This window comes from Rhinolophus sinicus, linkage group LG11, assembly GCF_036562045.2.
Source record: "Rhinolophus sinicus isolate RSC01 linkage group LG11, ASM3656204v1, whole genome shotgun sequence".
Taxonomy (NCBI): Eukaryota; Metazoa; Chordata; class Mammalia; order Chiroptera; family Rhinolophidae; genus Rhinolophus; species Rhinolophus sinicus.
The window spans coordinates 78,391,766-78,410,877 of NC_133760.1; the positions used below are offsets into that span (position 1 = coordinate 78,391,766).

The 19,112-nt window shown below is 36.2% G+C and overlaps 1 protein-coding gene and 1 pseudogene across 12 annotated transcripts in view; one reads left to right on the plus strand and one right to left on the minus strand.

Annotated features, from left to right (window-relative positions):
• The window catches only part of FOXP2 (forkhead box P2), a 610,938-nt gene that overhangs the window by 272,089 nt on the left and 319,737 nt on the right, over positions 1-19,112 (minus strand). The window lies entirely within an intron of this gene.
• Positions 10,150-10,325, plus strand: LOC109453477 (ATP synthase F(0) complex subunit k, mitochondrial; annotated as a pseudogene).

Genomic DNA, 19,112 nt, shown 5'->3' on the forward strand with positions numbered 1-19,112 from the left:
GCTCCAATGCTGCAATTAAATTACAACCTTTATACCTTCTCCACGCTCATTTTATTCATATCCATTTAGGTATGTATTTCACCCTCCTGTCCCAAAATGTAAATTCAGTGAGAATGGGATCTGTTTCTATACAATGTTGTATCTACTAATATGATGCGCAGACAGTCAAAGCCTTCAAATACTGAATCAAACACTTAATAGATGAAGGTGGAACGGTGTTTTTTGACCATTGCTACGTTCACCTATTATCTACTGATTCTAGCAGTTCTGTTGAAAGGGGTAGTTCAGAGAGGGCTTAGCTGAGAAATGCAAACAAGTGTTGGTGGCCATATGTAAGGAGGATATCTTTTCCAAAAGCAATGATAATTGTTTTCTCAAGACAACACATTACCTGTTATTCAGAAGTGAACTGTGCTAGTGTATCTGTAGTGATCAATCTCACAGGCACTCCCATAGTTCATGGTAAAAGAAAGAAACTTCATCACATGAAGTACAAATGCAAATATTTATTGAGCATCTACTATATCAGGCACATTATAAATGTTTTACACGCATTATTTCCAATCCTTGCACCTAGCCTTAAAAATAGATAATATTCCTCTTATTACAAACTGAGGAACCTGGGACACATATAGGTTAAGTTGCTCAGGGTCAAACAATATTTAATCCAGTCTTCAAATTCCAGTGTTTTCACTCAACAGTCTGTGTTCTTCCTGTTGTGTCACAATGTCTCCCTAGCCAACTAGGTACCATCCAACTTCTATACACAGAGTACTGTGTTAGGTGTTGTGAGGAGGCAGGAGAGGGATCCATAGTGAAACACAATCTAGGCTCTGCCCTGGAAACTTCCAGGTAAGCACTGGTAACACAGGTAAGCGATGGGTCTTATCTAGCCTACCTAGAAGATAAGGTAGAAGATGAGTGTACAAATGCCACCTGGTGTGAGTTCTGAACTCTGAACTCTCTGATCTCCTGGGAGATCAAGGAAGCTTACGTGGAAGAGATTCCAGGATTGGAATTGGTCTCCCAATGAATAAGTAGGATTTCTGTAAAAAAAAAAAAAAAAAATGCTTGAGAATGCTCCAAGCAAAGAGATGCAACGCTGAAAATAATAATGATGAGCTGCATCGTAGGACTGGTGTACGGTGCAGTGACCGAAATGGACTCGTGAGTCCATGAGGAGCGGACGGAATGCGTAAGGGGGTGGCTGCACTTGAAATTGGAGAGACTTGAATGTCAGGAGGAGTCCGAACTATATTTTTTAGTCAACAGGAGTATCAAAACTGTTATCAAAGCTGGAGAGTGATAAGATTAGAGGCATTTTAGGAAAGTTAACATTGACCTGTGTATAAAATAAAATTAAGAAACCGGAGATGGAAAAAAAACAATTGGAAAAAAATTTTTAGTAATAACTCTGCTGTGAGGACTATTATCTTTTGTATTTTACAAAGGGGGAGACTGAGGCAGAGCCAGATTAAGTAACTTGCCATGGTACACAGCCAGTTAACAATTAGTATGGGAAAAATAGAAGAGTTAAGTATTCAGTTAACGTATTCATATGAAGAAAAAAAGTTCAAGAGTCAATAAAATATTCATTAAAATGCATCAAGTTTATTCTTTACTGGAAGTAACTCACTTTTTTGTAAGTTCTTTAAAGATGAGATAAAACTATTTTTGTCTTAATCACAAGGCAGGATGATTATAATACAACAGTGAGATTTTTAAATGTCTATAGCTACACTTAGCATTGTATACACTCCATCCTTAGATCTGGCTAAAGTAGGAAATAATACCACTGAGTGTGTGAAAAGGAGGTATCTAATTTGTATAATGATTAGCTCAGGAGAAAAATAAAAGCTAGAATAGACTATATATCTCTAATGAAAAATTATAATTTATTAAACAAGTTTTAATCATTTAACTGTTATCAGATTCTTTAAGGCAATATTATTTTTTTCCAACAACAACAAAAAATGTCTAGAAAGTGTTGACTTGAACTTTAAAATAATTGTCAAAATTTTCCAGTAAAAGATATAAAATATGCTAAATCAATGGTAATTAAGCAAAAAAGGTAACTTTTCTCTAACCAAATAAACAGCTCACCCTTACATTTAAAAGGTATTTCATTAATGAGAAATTATAGAACTCTTTAGAATTACAGCAAAAGAAAAAACAAAGGTTACCAATAAGACAATGAAGAAGAGGTAGCAAGTACTAAAGTATACTTGCAAAACTGAAGGTTTGCTTTCTTCTTGCCACTTTGAATTTGTAATGAACAACTGCTTTTCCTTAAATATGAGATCATCAATGATGTGCAAAGCTAGGACACACATTCATTCTATTACTTAGTATGGGGCTGGGGACATGACCACTGTTACTTATTATGGGCTAGATGTGAATTAGAATACTGACATGTTTTACTCTTTAAGATTTTCAGGAATTATAGCAGCAAACTATTCTCACATAAATTTTGACTTAAAAAATAATAAAGGACAAAAAGTAAGGGTGAAATTTGTATTTTAAATTATGGTAGCCCAATCTGCTAACAAGGCTATGTTATGTTTTTGATGCCTTTTTATGATAAAAAAATAAAAATAAGAATAATTTGATGTCAAATGTGAGTACCAAAGTTCATAAATAAAATATGTAAATAAAGCATTTCAATTACCATTATTATTGTTCTGTTTTACAAATAAAATGTTACTGAAATATTCAGCTTTATGTTTTGTAAGGAATAAAACAGGAAGAAAAATAGTTTCATAATGTCTGAAAAAAATTTTATATGTCATTTTAAGCAAATTTTTAAAATGTGATAGAGTTAAACATGCATTTATTATTTATAAAATACCATAAACACACAGGAAAAAAATACTGTTAAATATTTACACAGAAATAAAATAAAGAAGGACTTATACTTTAGAAAAACACCGTTTGCTCATAAATATGATTGTGTGTTTTTTTCTTGATGGCTGCTGAGGGAAAAGTATTAACAGATGGTCATTCATATTGTTAAAAAGAATGATATAATATTTGCACTAGCACTTCTCACTATGTAAAGCATTGTTCTTGTCCCTTCTCTGAAAACCATTTCTAGCAGTTTTAGGTGAAGAACCTAAGATTACAAAGGCCACAGGGCAGACTGCTGTTAGCACCAGGTTTTGACACTGTCGTACGTTCTGAAGCGAGTAGAAACTTCCAAAACATTGCTACATTCCAACGGAGGAATTGCACTGCTATGTTCTATGCTACTGAAACACCTCCTTGGTGGTCTGATACGTGACTGTTCTATTAGTAAAGCAAGTTAAATTGTAATTCAAACTATTTATCTCTCAGATATCACTAAACCTTCCATGAATATTTTATTTACTATTTAAAAATTGATTTTGCAGATTGTGGAAATTATTTCAAGAATGCAAATATCAGTTTCTCACACATTTAGACAGTTTTCACACTTTACCTTCCTCTGATACACAAAATTTGCATACAGTGTAATCTGATTTATTTCCATTTCACTTGCTATTAGCTCTACCCTTTCTCTCTTATTCTCTTTCTTCATTCTTTCTCTCATTTCCTCCCTGTCCTTCCTTCCTCCCTCTCCCCCCTCTCTTGTTCTCGCTCTACAAGTTAACAAAACAAGCGGAATTCTCAAAAAATACTTAAATGTTTCCAATTTTACTTAGTCATAATTTAATGGCCATGTTCACCTACAGTAACATAGGGAAAGGTACTGTATAAAGACAGACATAGATATGGAAGGGAGGGAGGGGGAGAGGAGGGAAGAGGGAAGGAGGGAGGAGGAGGGAGAGAGGAGGGATGGGTGAAGGAGGGAGGAGAGAGGGGGAGAGAGAGGAAGGGAGGAAGGAGGGAGGAGGAGGGAGAGAGGAGGGATGGGTGAAGGAGGGAGGAGAGAGGGGGAGAGAGAGGAAGGGAGGAAGGAGGGAGGAGAGGAGGGAGAAGGAGATGGGCAGAGGGGGAAGAAGGACGGTGAGGGAGGGAGGAAGGAGGAAGAAAAGGGAATGAGGAAACAAGAGAGGAAGACAGACAACATAAAGAGTGTATTTATGACTTGAAAGAGACACTATGGTCTGTACTTTTTCTAGCCTCTAGAAAGAAAAAGCACGTTTGGGATATTGAAAAACACTTTCTCTTTTATCTTCTTTGTTAATTTAGTTTTGACTCAAACCTTTTTCAGGATAGAAATAGAATTATGTAAGTGAGAAAGTTATACATAATGAAAGAGCAGTTTCCTCATTTTCTAACAACTATTTTTATAGTGCCTGGTGTTTTAATAAGTCTTATATAATGGATATCTGGAAATAAAGCTATAATGTGTACAAGAAGGATTCAAATCAGAATAAAGAAATCATCACATTTAGTTAAGTCTATCATGCCATGCCCATATAAACACTGCTCAACAAATATTAAACTAACCATGGTTATAAAAGTTAAAGCTTCACATTTCAGTTGAGTTAATGTTAAAAGTAACTTTAATTATTTTTCAAGACTATAAACAAAATTAGTTTGTTGGACAATAAACTAATATACATGCCAAAGCAAAAATGTTTATTCCTAGCACAGAAAACTCTGAGATTATTTGAAGTGGACAGGGTAAAATAAACTCTACACAGAGGTACACTTGATTTTCAATTTGCTAAAACTTTGCCACCAGTACTTTCAAGCAGTCTGGTGTTCAGTTTTCCAATGAGACTCATCATATGTTGATCATTGCATATATGTATACATATATACATATATATATACACACATATATATACACATATGTGTATATATATATATATATATATATATATATATATATATATATATAAAACACCTTTTTCTATACATACATAGTCTCACTGGACTAAATATCCAGCTATCTCTTACTAAAATTATTAGCTGTCTTTCACAGGCAAAGTTTTAGTTTTCAATTAAATGTATTTTGGAAATGCTGACTGTAAAAAATAAGAAAGTAATGGTTAGCAAAGAAGGGCCACTCATATTCCTAAGACAAACTGTATGAGCACCACATGAGCACAAAAAGAGAGCAAGTGCACTACTTATATATATTCTCCAAATACAAAACAAAACAGAAGTCTCAGATCAGAAACTTGACTCTCATAAAAACTCTGTTAATACTAATGCAAAGACTACCGTGGGTCCTAGGTATCAATAATAGCAACGCTATGTAACCATGTGTATCACTTACACTTTCCTTAAGGACATCTATTTTCACTTACCCTTTAAACACTACTACTTACCACCAGCAGGCAGCACTGTTACATCTTTTACCTGCTACCAATGTTCATGTCACACATGCCATCTGTAACTTATTTCATGTTACCTGACCTTGGCTTGCATTTGAGCATCATTATTTTGGCTCCATGCTATTTATTTTACAGATGTTCTTATCTTCCTAAAAGCAAAATTAGAACTAATAATACAGTATCAGCAATGTCAGGTACAGAATATGTGAACATCAAGTAGGGAGTGTGTAAGTAATGGATGCTACTATTTCTTTCCACTTAATTATTCCTTATTACAACTTAAAAGAAACTGCAATTAAGTGTATTGTGAAATTGTTTGATTTAACAAGTTTAGTGTTAAAGACTTTTCATTTCTGATGTTATGTAGTCACTAAACTATTGCTTTTATAATAAGGATTGTATGAACCTTGATATTAAAGCACCTTTTAAAATTACCTATATCTATTCTTGCAGAAAAATGAATTAAGGTATAACAAATTATTTAGAAATCCATACACATAAATTTATTAGAGAAAATATGATATAACGACACTCGTAAACAATTTATATTCTACAACTTAATACTAGGAAACGTATTCACTTGACAGAATCCATCCTACCTTAACCAAAATTATTATTTTCTACTTCATCAAAAAGCACTTAAATGTAAAATAGACCAACATCAAAATATATTAAGAGAAATTCTTTGGTTCCTTTACTAACTAATCAGAGATACACAGAAAAGGACCTTTTAAGTTTAATGACACCTGCTCATTAAATGATGCTAAACACTAAAATACCATGAACAGCGGGGAATTTCAGTTTACATTAGAGAAAAAAAAAATAAAAGGGTAAAAATGACTGAAGTTGGTCAGCTCAAGCTGATAGGGCACTTCAAATGAATAACCGAAGAATAAAAGAGACACTCTAGGTTAAATTAGGTTCTCCCATTCCTTTTCTTCAAAGTGCTTAACTTCACAAATTTTATTTGAATTAGCTAAACTGCCCAAATCAAAGCAGATATAAAGTTAAACAGGCAACTACACTTCACAATAGTTTACCTATTATACAACAGGTAAAATTTTCATTTTAAAAAAGTGATTTTGATTTTTAAATGTGAATATTCCTTTTCTTCATTGAAGCAATTGATGTGTGTCATGTCTAAGAAAACACTGCTCCACAGACTAAACATATACAAAGCTTCAGATGAATAGATTTGTGTAAATAGTTTTATTCATACAATTTTATTCTCTCACATAAGTGAAAAAATTTTCCTTCCAAATACCAATATCTGATGATAAAGTATTCTGTAGCCAATTAGAATGGACTGCACAATATTTTATTTCACATACTTTTTAAATTGTAGAACATTTTCCTTAGTTTATAACTTTTTATTTAGCATGTGATTTTTTCTTGTTTGAATCATATTTCCAAACTCTTATTTACATTTGCCAAACAGTGGCATTTCTCCAGGTAAAGTGGACTAAACCCTGACGAAACTGTACGGTTGTCATCATCTGGCATGGACACCTCCCTCTCCTTCATTACTCCTTTACCTCTACGCAACTCAGTGTCACCCTTGCTGTGCTGCTTACTCCTTTATAAACGGTAATGCCATTCAGGAAGTCCCATACTGTCCTAGCGAGGTCACACTGCCCTCCAAGGCGCGCGGCCGGCCTGCCCTACAGGAAGGCAGAGGAAAGACGGTCCCTCTTTACCACAAAGATGAAGTTGCTGATTAATAAACTACATTGGCTAGTAAGAAGTGTTCTGGTCCCCGCGGAATTGCCCTGCAAACTTCAGACCATACGGTGTATGCTTTTTGCTACTTTTTTTGCATGTACAGCTGTTGTTATAGTCTGAATATTCATGCTCCCCACCTCCAAAAAACCCATATGTGGAAATCCTGATCCCCAATATGGTGGTGTTGGAGGTGGGGCTCTGGGAGCTGATTAGGTCGTGAGTGGGGGGGGCTCAAGCTGGGAGCAGAGCCCTCCTAACAGAGACCCCAGGGAACTCCCTCGGCGCCTCAGCCACGGAGGTTCACGTGAGGAAGCAAGACGTCACCAGACGCTTCCTCGGGCAGCGCCATGACCATGGACTTCCTGGCCGCCAGAACCGGGAGAAATGCATGTCTGCTATTTATAACCCACCCAGCCTATGGGATTTCTGTGCTAGAAACTGAATGGACTGAGGCAGCCGTGCAATGAGAGGCTCTGGAGAGGGGGCTCTCCTGTCAGGCACTTTTCGTAAAAGGCAGATAATGTCCTTGTCACTTCGGAATATTTACTAGTATTTTGTAGGAATTTATATCTGTGCTTCATTTAGGCCATATAATTACTCGACCCATGAATTTAAAAATGCAAAAGAACAAATAAGGGTAAGGGCTAGGGTAAGCGATGCTCTTTTCATATCACTATGGTAGCATTTCTCAGGGACTAGTCACAGAACTCAAGTTTCCCAAGACAGTCTGCAATAAATAGGTTCCATCGGAAAAAATACTTGCATGTCTTGTAGATGCATGAAGACTGTAAAGCTATAAAAGGCTATGAGAATTGTAAAGAACAGTGATACCCCTTTTTCACTAAATCCCATATATGTACCTTAGTGTTTTGGGAACCTATTTTGCAAGTCTGAGTCTTAAGAATTCCTTGCAAATGAACTACACAATCTCATATCAGTATTTCTGATATACAAAAAGCTGTGAGAATCAAAAGGTATTTTTATTTGTTTGTTGTAATTCAGTTGATAAAAATCGACCTAACTTGAACTTATATGTCAGTAAAACACAAACTAACATGAGGCTGTGTTTGTACGCATACATGCATTTCACTGAAGATATGCTGCTGTGTTTGATTATAAAATACTGCCCTGATTCTCCAGGGGCTTTTACATAATATACAGAATATCTACCCCATTACCTTTCTTTAATCCAAAGAATTCTGAACTTTGAAATCTATCTCACCAGGATTTAGGAAAAGAGATTGTGGAGCTGTACAAACTAAGCAGGTAAAGAATATAGATATAGTTGGTAAAGAACAGTCAGTAGAACAAACAAAATCACTGGTATGAGACATGTTGCAGGATTTTTGTAATGGAATTAGACTAGAAACACTTGAACAAATTATATGGTCTGAGTCAGCTTGTTTACACCAGATCACATCCTACCAGGCACACAGTAGGTCCTCAATAAATATCTGTTTACTAGATTAGATAATTGATGAAGTCTAATGCTGATTTCAGTAGTAACTGTGTAAACTGTGTGAAAAAAGTGGATATGTATCTGTTACACAGTATCTCTAGAGGTGGGGACCCTAGAACATCAGGAGAAGGCATTTTGACATTGAAAGGATCATTCCTTGTATTCAAATACTTCTGTTTTAATTTAAATTAATGTCTTCCTCTTAATTTATAATCATATAAACATGTATTATAACCAACAAAATGTATTCAATGTTTCAATTTCTTCTATCAATTAAACAAGTCAAACCTATTTAGTCTTTTCTCTAGAAATGGTATGATAGACATTCATCTCTTCCATTTTGCTCTCTTCACTTGCTCTATATCCTCTTATTTCAGAGTAACAACCTCAGCTGTACACAGTATTTTAAAAAGTATGCTATAATAACATCCGATTCAGTCTGATTCCATTTCAAACGCTAACCTGAAGTTTGCTATGCTGCACCCTTGGCCACAGGTGGGAGATCAGCAGAGCACAGAGACAGGGCAAGGGTTTTGAAATCTAACAGACCTGCCCTTGACCTTCAGCTCCACCTTAAAAATAAATCACTGAACTGCAAGACAATTACAATCCCGAGACTAAGTTTTCTCCACTATTAACACGGGAATGGTTACTACTGACCCTGCAGCATTGTTTGAGGGTTTAAATTGGGTTAAAATGTGAAAGGTGCCTGGTGGGAAATAAGAAACCTGGTGCAATGGGGGGAAGGGGAAAAGAGAAGTGGGAGGAGGCTGGGGACTGAAAAACGTGAAGTTTTATGCCTCTAATATCTGCAACTCAAGGGAAGAAACCATTGCTTTTAAAAAACAAAAGATTAGAGTGCAAACTTTCTGGAAGGATATGTACAAAATGTCAATGGTGGTTTTCACAAGTAATACTAGTGTTAATAATGTGTGTTGTTTCCTTAATATTCCTCCACTTATTGGAATCTACTATGATAGGTGCGTATTACTTTTGAAATTTAAAAAAAAATTGAATGCATTTTTATTTTTAGGAAAATGTTTCAATATTTAAAGAGCTTTAACTATGTATAAAATTAAGTCTTGAGGAGATTTTTAGGCTTCAATAATTCTAGAGAAATGAGCTTTTAATATAAATAAAAAAATATTAGAAATGAGGGAGTTTCATCAAATCCATTGAAATTTTATTCTCTTACATAATACCCTGGTCCCTACCCTCACCAAAAAATTCGTTAACTATAGGTGTTTACTTCATATTACCTACATTAATATATTTTAGAAGTTATTAATAAAGCAATGTGTGTAATTTACTTAAAAATTATTAGTGAATTTGAACTTTTTCTTCATTTTCATTGGTCATTTTTATATTTTCTTTTGAAAATTGTTCACAGCTTTTCCCCAGTTTTCTGGTGTATTTTATTGATTTTAAAGTGTGTTTTTATAATTATTAAGGACATTTAAGTTTTCATGTATTTATTGCAAATATCTTCCCAGTTTATTTCATTTTTATATAATCTGACTCCTTTTCTCATTGTGGGTCTTTTTATTTGATCTCTGTTTAAAAGCATTTGCCTAACCCAAGACTAAATTAATATCAGCATAATTTTGTTTAAGTATTAGATGACTACAATTTCATATTTAATTAAACATATTAAGAATTTGAAACAGTCTGCAGAATTCCTGCATTTTGCAAGGTTGAATCATGGCAGGTCCAGAAACTGATGCCCAATTCCATTTCACTCGAATCAAAAAATATTTCAACTCTTTACGCTCACAGGTAGAATGAACTGTGTACTGGCCACATAGGGAGGCATTGCTCTGCTGGTCTTATACTTCAAGTTAAGGTCTGAGAAAACTCCAGCTGCGAAAGCAACATAAAGAATTCTAACTGTACCTCATCTGATAACCCATGTCGGGAGAAGCTAATGCCAACTCATCATGGGATACTCAATTTGCACAAGAAATTATGAATCTGAAAAAAAAAAAAAAAAGAATTTGACACGATAGTTTTGGGGAAAAAAAAGTGTAACTTTTTAATGCAAATGCTCAAGATTTTTACTCAAGATTTTTATTGAAAATCTATCCCTTTGCTCAGTTTAGAATGCTTTCCTTATTATATGTTGATTTTTAAAATGAAAGGTCTATATTTAGGGATATCTATTACAACACCTTATCCAGTCTTCTCTCTTGGTTAATGCAATCACTCTCTACCCAAATTCTCAACTAAAAAGAGAGATTGAGAGAGAGAGAGAGAGAGAGAGAGAGAGAGAGAGAGAGAGAGAGAGAGAGAGAGAAAGAAAAAAGAAGAAGGCAAACTCAGCTTCATCTTTGAGTGTTTGATCCTTTCCCTCTTCTGGAATGTCCAGCCTCCTTCTCCACTTATCACAACTGTTTCAGTATGACTCCTTGGCATGGCTTTAATCATCCTCATCAGAAATGACTTTTCCCTCCTCTGCACCACTATATGGTAACACTGCTACTGTGCCTTGGATTGACCCATTCAGACAATGGTCAGCATATTTTATTTGTGGGTGTCTGGCCACTTCTAAAACACATCCAATAAAATACATTGAATGAATAGCTATTTTGCCTAACATCAATTCCAGTTCTCACAGAAAACCTGGGAAAATACTTCCATAGTCACAAACTTACAGAGATGCTGCAAGTCTGGTACAGACGATTTTTTTCCTGAAATGTTGGAGAATAAGTTACCAACCGTCTTTCCCACCACCTCCAAATACTTCAGTGTGTGTTTCTTACAAGCAACTGTTTGTTACAGTGTGGGCCATCAAAGCAGGACATTGACAGTGATGCATTCTCAGCACCGCCTGATCTGCAGCCTGCTTTCAGGTTTAGTCACTCGGCCCGACCAGTCTCTGTAGCGAAAGGATCCTGTTCCGAGTCACACCTTGAATTAGTTTTCCTGTCTCTTTAGTCTGTTCCAGTCTTGAACAGTTCTGGTCTCGCTTTGATTTTCATGACCTTGACACACTTCAGGATTACAAGGCCAGTTATTGTGTTGATATGACTTAATTTTGGTTTGTCTGTGTTTCCTCATGGTTAATTTCAGGTTGTACATCTTTGGCAGACATCGTACAGAAGTGATGCTGTTTTTCTCATTATATTCTTTCAGGTGGTACATGAGTTCATGGTATCTCTTTACTTACAGTGTTCACTTTGATCACTTGATTAAAGTGGTATCTGCCAGGCTTCTCCATTGTCAAGTTATTCTTTTCTTCTTTGTAATTAATAAACATTTTGTTGGGAGTTATTTTGAAACTATATCAATATCCCACTCCTTCCTTCCTCATTGAACTTTCAATTTATATGTGTGTATGAGTGTATGTGCATTTCATATTTCACTCTTTACGAAATGGTTTAAAATTGTTTACTTTGTAATTAAATTACTTATAATTATTACTTATTTACTTTGATTCTCCAGTATGACTAATGGAAGCCTCTGCAAGTTGGTTTCCATGTCCTTGTAGCACGTTCCAATCATTCTTTAAGTTTTTACTTATTTTTGCCACAACAGTCATTTTCTAATTTCTCTGCCCAGTTATACAATGAGACATTTCTCCAAGGATCCCAGATTCCTCCTGGAGGAAACCCGTATTTAGAAGGAAGATCTGGGTCTCAGGTATACTAACTTCTTTTGGGGTAGTGCTATTTCCAGGGCCTCCCAGTAAGAAGTAGAGTTAGGGAATATATGTTATATACATTTGGTGTATATATGTGTCAAATATTCCATATTTGTAGCTTGGATGATGGAAAACCTAGCTTCCATATCGTTAATACATTCACTTATTTGAAACACCTGCTGTGGGCAATTTGTCTCTCATCTTCACCTCCACTGTTCTTTCAGTTTGGACTCCAACAACCATGGCTGCCTGTTCTCCCACATGGGTGTTGCCTTCATGCTGCTGAGCTCTGACTCCACAACCTTCCTGTAGATACACTCTTACCATTCTCCTATGCTTGGACTCCCTACAGCGAGCCACTCACCCCAAGCAGATGCCCTCCTCAGTCCCCCGCCTGCGATACTCCATGCCAAGCGGTCCTTCTGCCGGATGTCCTCCTCCGTAGTCAGGCTCTCGACACCCTGGGCAAGACGTGTCTCCTTTGCAGGCACCTTCCGTACCCAGCTTGGGCTCTGACACCTGGCCTGGGTCACCCGAGTTCCATCCTGCTCCTTACATGTGTACCTTTTTTTACTGCCCTACCTAACGGCTTTAGGACTAAATAATTAGGAAGGGAAGAGGAGGGGAAAAGAACGGAGGAAATTAAAGGGGGAAGAGGAAGAGGAAGAGCTATTAAGTAGAAAGTTTCTTAAACACATGTGGCTAAAAATATTCTATACTGCTTTTGTCTTGGAGAGCATGACAAATGATATCAGCAACTTCTCCAGAACTGTAGAACTCAATGTCCTCTTGCCATTCTGGGTGTATTTTGCTGTGTTCCCACCAGCACATCTACAACAACCATGCTAAGCTCCATCCACACTGGACATTTACTGGCCTCCTCTCCAGAATCTCTCTGCACTGCCTTCTTCCAGAGCGCCTACCTGCCCAGTCACTGACTCCACACCAAGCACTGATGTGGAGCACGCACTGATTTTCTTAAGCCAGTAAGCTGATCTGACCCTCAGGCTATTGTAATCAGTCTAGAAAGGGGCCTGGACTAGGCCTTGGCCAATTAATCCATCCCACTCCCCTGGCCAGTGGCTGGGTCCAGGGTAGGTGCTTGACTAAGTTGGTCCAGAGTGACTTCCGGGAATGCGAGGACACAGTTCTACGTTCTTGTCTGCGCTGGTGATGTGAGGATGTAGGGCTTGCAGCCACTGCAAGAAGAGAGCCTGAAGCTGTGTGGGGACCTCTGTGGAGCCAGGCACTGAAAGGAGTCCAGAACTATCAGAGCCAGGGGAAGGAACTTATTGTTTACATTCGACCAGCATATCTTCACAGCCATGAGGCAGTTCACACTGTTTTAGTTATCTTCCCAGTAGTCTGATAAATGCTCATGGACTGGCTGCACAGAGGCATTCACTGTGTATTCCAAAAGACCTTCCTGCTGCTGGCTGTTTAAAACTAGTTGTTAGAACCATGCTCCCCAACCTACTCACTTCCTGAAAGCAAGTCAGGAATGAAAGACTGTTCTTGACAATACTGCATCCCTTCCTCATTTACCCTCAGCTGTATTTGCACCACCCTGGTTCCTAGGTTTCTGGTCCCACAGGTTCATATTAATTGTGACTTCTGGACAGTTCTGCCTGGCACTCCTCCGATCTCCCATTTGGGTTTACTGGATTTTAGCTTCCCAAGTGGATCTCAATACTGCTTGTTGATCTTCTGTGCGGGCCCCAATCTTCCCTTTTATTACATCTACTGAAGAGCTCTCTGCTTCAGTTCCCACCTTGCAGAGTCTCACCATCTTAGCATCTTCTGCCCCTCTCTGATTCAGGCACAGTGAACACATGACAGAATCCTCACCCTGTGTCATGCACTGTATTAAAGATCTTGACACCAGATTCTCCCTTGACATAAATAAGTTATAAAATATTCACAATTCATGCAATTAAAATATTTATTTTATTTTAAAATCACCACAGTGTATTCTGCTGGCATGCTTTTATTCTAAAGATCTAGTAATATTTTACAGTAAACAGATGAACTCAAATTAGAATTAATAAGGATGATTTTATTTTGATTTCTTACATTCCAAAACTATCAGTTTTATGTGGATATTTGAACTAAACATTTTCTTGGCTTATGACAAGGTCAGCTGAAAATTCTTAAAACCCCTGGTTAGCTATGGACAAAAAGGTCTAATTTTTGTGGTTAGTATCCTAACTTCTGAATTGAAGTACATTCTAAACAAGAATATGTTAAGTTAATAGCATGGACAGTACCACTACACCAGCATCACAGAGACATTTATCAGTCCCTGGAACAGGCCAGGCGCTGTGAGAGGATCTGCAGACCCCACGGGGACACCAATGTGCCCTGCCCTGGTGGAGCTGAGCTCAGTTGTGAGAGACAGACACTGATCCTGATCTATCACTCACAAATCATGCAGTGATGATACCCTGAAGTTTTCATTTGGATCTTCCCCTTGTATTCGCGTAGTCACGATCCCTTGAGTGAAATAGTTAGAAAAATATCTGACTGAGGAGTCTTAATCCAAATGCTCATGCAGGCTGAGTACATGTTTAACCCAGAGAAGAAGCAAGGTGGGAAATTTGGCACAGTAGCAGACGTATGTCCAGTGGGAAGGGATATGCTGTCACATGGAATGTGGCTTAGTGTTGTCAGAGCTTCCTGTATTTCTAGAGAAGACAGATGCTTAAATGTTGAAAATCAATTTAAAAATTATGGGGCCAAACAAACATGTTATGAGGATTTGGCCTGCAAGCCCCCAATGTGTAACGCATCACAAAAGCTGGAGCCTAGGTTTGTGATGAACCGGTTTAATACTTACTATCAACTCAAATCTCATGTAATTTCTCATGAACAAATTCCGAAACCACTCCTGAGCACTGGATGCGAAAGCCACCCAAGCAGCGGCATTCACAGTGCTGATGTTCACAAATTTTGTTACATTTCACCTTCATATGGTAATAGCCATTATTCTCTGTCTCTTTCCATTGTGATTAATTACTATTCAAGTTAACTATACCACATCCTTTCTTCTACTTTTAAATTCTTGAATTTTTTTTTGTATAAATCTTGTAATTATGTTGTTTTGTAATATTTAGGCCACAAAAACCCTTTAATTGTAACTAATTCTTCTTTGAGTTTCTTATGCATTTTCCTCACCATGAACGAATAAGTTATTCATGGTTCAAATCTTGTTTGATATTCTATGGTCTGCTTTGAAATTTCTTCAAGCTAAAATCATCTTTGTCTTGCCATATGGTGTTTGAACACAATTGGAGAATGATCAGTAATTTGTTCACATGCCATTGCTTATGAAGTACTTTCCTGTGAAAAATCCTATCTTTGCATATACTAGGTACTCTTTTATTTGGAGAAGAAAAAGAGCTATTCTTAGTTAGCACTTAAATTTTTACAAAAGGCTGTCAACCTTAAGTCGGCCATTTTTATCTCTAAGGCATAGGATCTATATCTAGTCTGTAAGTCACAATAACTTTTCTTTAGGTCCTCATAACCTTCACATGTTGGGGCTCAACTGTCATCTAGAACCTTGGTTAGAAAAGCAATTCATTTATTCCTCCAGAAATGCTAAAGTTGTTTCTCGTGAGTCCTCAGAAACATGTATAAATGGACTATGTTGTCTTGGTCTGTTGTAAAGTGAATTGTACCTTGTTGCACTTTGGGAAAGGATGCATTTTAGTACATACTGCATTTTATCAGGATGTACAATAAGCTGCTTTAGATAAGCACTGTCATATTCATTGTAACTATGATGTGGTGGGAAGTGCCTATTACATCACTCAGAAAAAGCTGGTCATTGACAAAGAGGGTATAGTAAATTGGGCTTAAGACAAATTTGCGGCCCCAATTTAACAATTATTGTAGCACTCTACTTTGTATGGATCTCTGCTTCGTACTCTCATTTATAAGATTCAAGGTTCCAACTTTTTATTTTACACTCCTATTTTACCAATGTATTCTTATAAGCTGTGTACATGTTTCTTACTAATTTTTCTCTAGGGTATAAATTCCCTAAATCTAAATATTAGCTTGTTAAGAAGTTTGGAAAGGAGAAAAATAAGCTCTTGCCAGTGGATGAAATTCAGGAAATGTCAAAATGATGTCCTTTCTAACAGTATGTTTTTACCAAATTTGTGAAGTTTACTTATTATAACTTGTGGAATGTGACTATCAGAACTTCTGCTGGTAACAGTAATGCCAATTTAAAAAAAAAACTAAAAAAAAACAGCAAGAAAGATAATGTGAAAATTCTAAAATAGTGGCAAGGAAACAATAGGTCATTCAATTTTTAACCCCCTAGAAACTTCACATTTCTATAACCCTACTTCCTAAGAAGGCCTAAGATTTTAAAATGCAAAACTCTTTAGGAGAAAAAAATAATAATAAAAGAGATGGCTTTCGTGTCAATTAAATAGTAAATTGTCAGATGGCACAAACTGTCATCTTAAGTGATTTCAACAGGAATACAACAGGAAACGTGTGGTAACAACTAGCTTAATGGAGAAGTTCATTTTGTAACTCAGTCCTGGGTCATGGAGGCCACCTGCCAAATCTGGTGAGCGTGAGAGAAGGACACCGGTATAATAGGTAAAGGAAAACTCTTCAAGATAGTTAAAGTGAAACAAATATGACCTGGGAGATTTGAATAACTGGTTGGCCAAACTTACTCTTTTGTCAAATTTTGTTTTAACTGACTTTATATATCAATGGCACTAATTGTGCACCTTTTTCCTGTCAAGTTACATATTAAAATATGAGCATTTAATATTGGGAGCTCCATAATTAAAATCTTAAGGCGAATTTTAAAATATATACAGTTGAAATAGAATACTGGGAGGAAGTAATTCTATTGTGAAAGGTCTTTCTGAATTTCAAAATATTTTATAGTTCTGATAGTGCTCTAATTTTCTTTTTCTGTGTGTTTCTCTGGCTCTGGCTCTGTACCTATCTGTCTGTCCTTCTATTTTTTTCACCAGCACTAACTTAAAATGTATTTTTATCTAATTAGTTTACCTGGTCTGTCATGACAGGATTTTATTAAGAAATGGTGGATTTTGTAATAATTTGCAGTAACATTTTTTTTTTTTTACTGTGACTATTTTAGTGAACTCTACAAAGTGTATAACCTTATTCTATTCACTCAGTAAAACTGTTTTATGTGTCTATTGAGTTTGCTAACTTTTCTTGCATACTTATATCTTGGCCAAAATCTTATTGTTCAATGTATAGTGAAAAATACACACTTATTGGCCAAAATCTCCTGTCCTATTAAAAACAAAAACAAAAACAAAAAACAAACAAACAAAAAAACTTAAACAAATGGTTAAATCTAATGTGCAACCATTTCCCAAAGCAATCATATGTATTCCATTGGGAGAAGAAGAAAATTTTTAACAACTTGAAATGGACCTGTGTGATCCTCCTGCTAGCAATGAAATTACATCAGCGTTGTACTGTGTGGTATGTCGGTAGAAATGGAAGATAATTTCCTCAAGAGAAGAGAATACTTTTTAACAAATGCCCATGGCTGTAATGAAAAGTTTGAAGATTAGCATAATTTTAGCATGAAATAAGTCTATTCCCCAAAATATAGCTAGCTGTTCTCAAAGCCCATATGAACAATAATTTCTGTAAGATAAATAATCAAGAGATTGATTGAATAAATTAGTGAATGAATGAACAGAGCTTGGGAGGAAACTCTTATATTGACATATTTATATTTTCTTATGTATGTTTATACAGCATTTAACTTTTGGGGGTAAATTTTCATAAAATGAACTACCTATAATAATAAACTCTACTTTAATGTGTTACAAAAGACTGGAAAAATTGTTCCTCAGAATAAATTTTCTGATAAGTTTCAACTGTACACAATCTACTTTAACTATATGAAATGTGAAATAAATCTAAAAAAACACATTTGGAAGAAGAGGGGGAATATGATTATATGTGATTTTTTTCATTATTATACTTTTCTGTATTTTTAAAATACTTCAACAGTAAATACATATTTCTGTTGTATGGAAAAAGTAAAGAACTTTAAATATTACTGAATAATTACAATAAGAAGAGTCCCTGATATAAGATATATTCTCAGAAATAACCTGAGGCCTCTGATCCCCAAATAGTTCTGGAAATTATCATTCTCTCCTCTTACCTCTGCCTGGTTTTAGCATTTTTTTCCAGTGCTTTCCCTATTTATTAATCATAAATCTGGTTCATCATGGCATCCTCAAAGGTAAAACCATCAAAAACAAAAGAGAAGAAGGCAGGCTGTGGCTTCTGCCCTTCCCTTCCCATGGCTTGGTTCTCAGCTCCCTCACAACACCAGGTCGTCCAGGTGAAGCCCTTTTCTCTAAGGTAGCTTTTAGGACCTACGTGACCTAAGGTAGCCAGCATCTGGTTTTCCTCTTAGTTCTAGAATGTTCTGCCTTTAGAGTGAAAAAAAATCCCACTATTAGTATGATTTTGTGCTTTTGCTCTTCAATACAAAGTTTTTGGAAAAAAAAAAAAGTTTAAAAAGCTTTAAAAAGCAGAAAGCAGGAGGGTATAGGAGACAATTATTTTACCTCCTGTAACTTTCCCCTTTGCTGTTTGTGGTAAATCCTTTAAGGAACCTTAAATGGCTGTATATTACACTCTGTGTTATGTTCAGGGAAAGAAGCATAAAGGAGAAATGTTAAGAAGTAATTATTTTACACTTGATCAGGGATGTTAGAAACCCTTAACTGAAGTAAGAAGACATGGTTAAAAAGAGAAAAAAATCAAAAGGCAACAAGCAATGCCTCGTAAGCACCTACTCTGAACAAGGCATTCTTGTAGGCCTAAGACATGTAGCAGAGGCCTGTTGCTACCCCTCTTTTCTTCTAACGTTTGGGTAAATAAGTTCAATTCTGAGAGAATGAGTAGGAAGCCTGATTTGGGCCATGGCTCAGGCTGAATTCTCTAGCCAAGATTTAGCTTTAGGAACGCTGTTCTATGGCACTCTGTC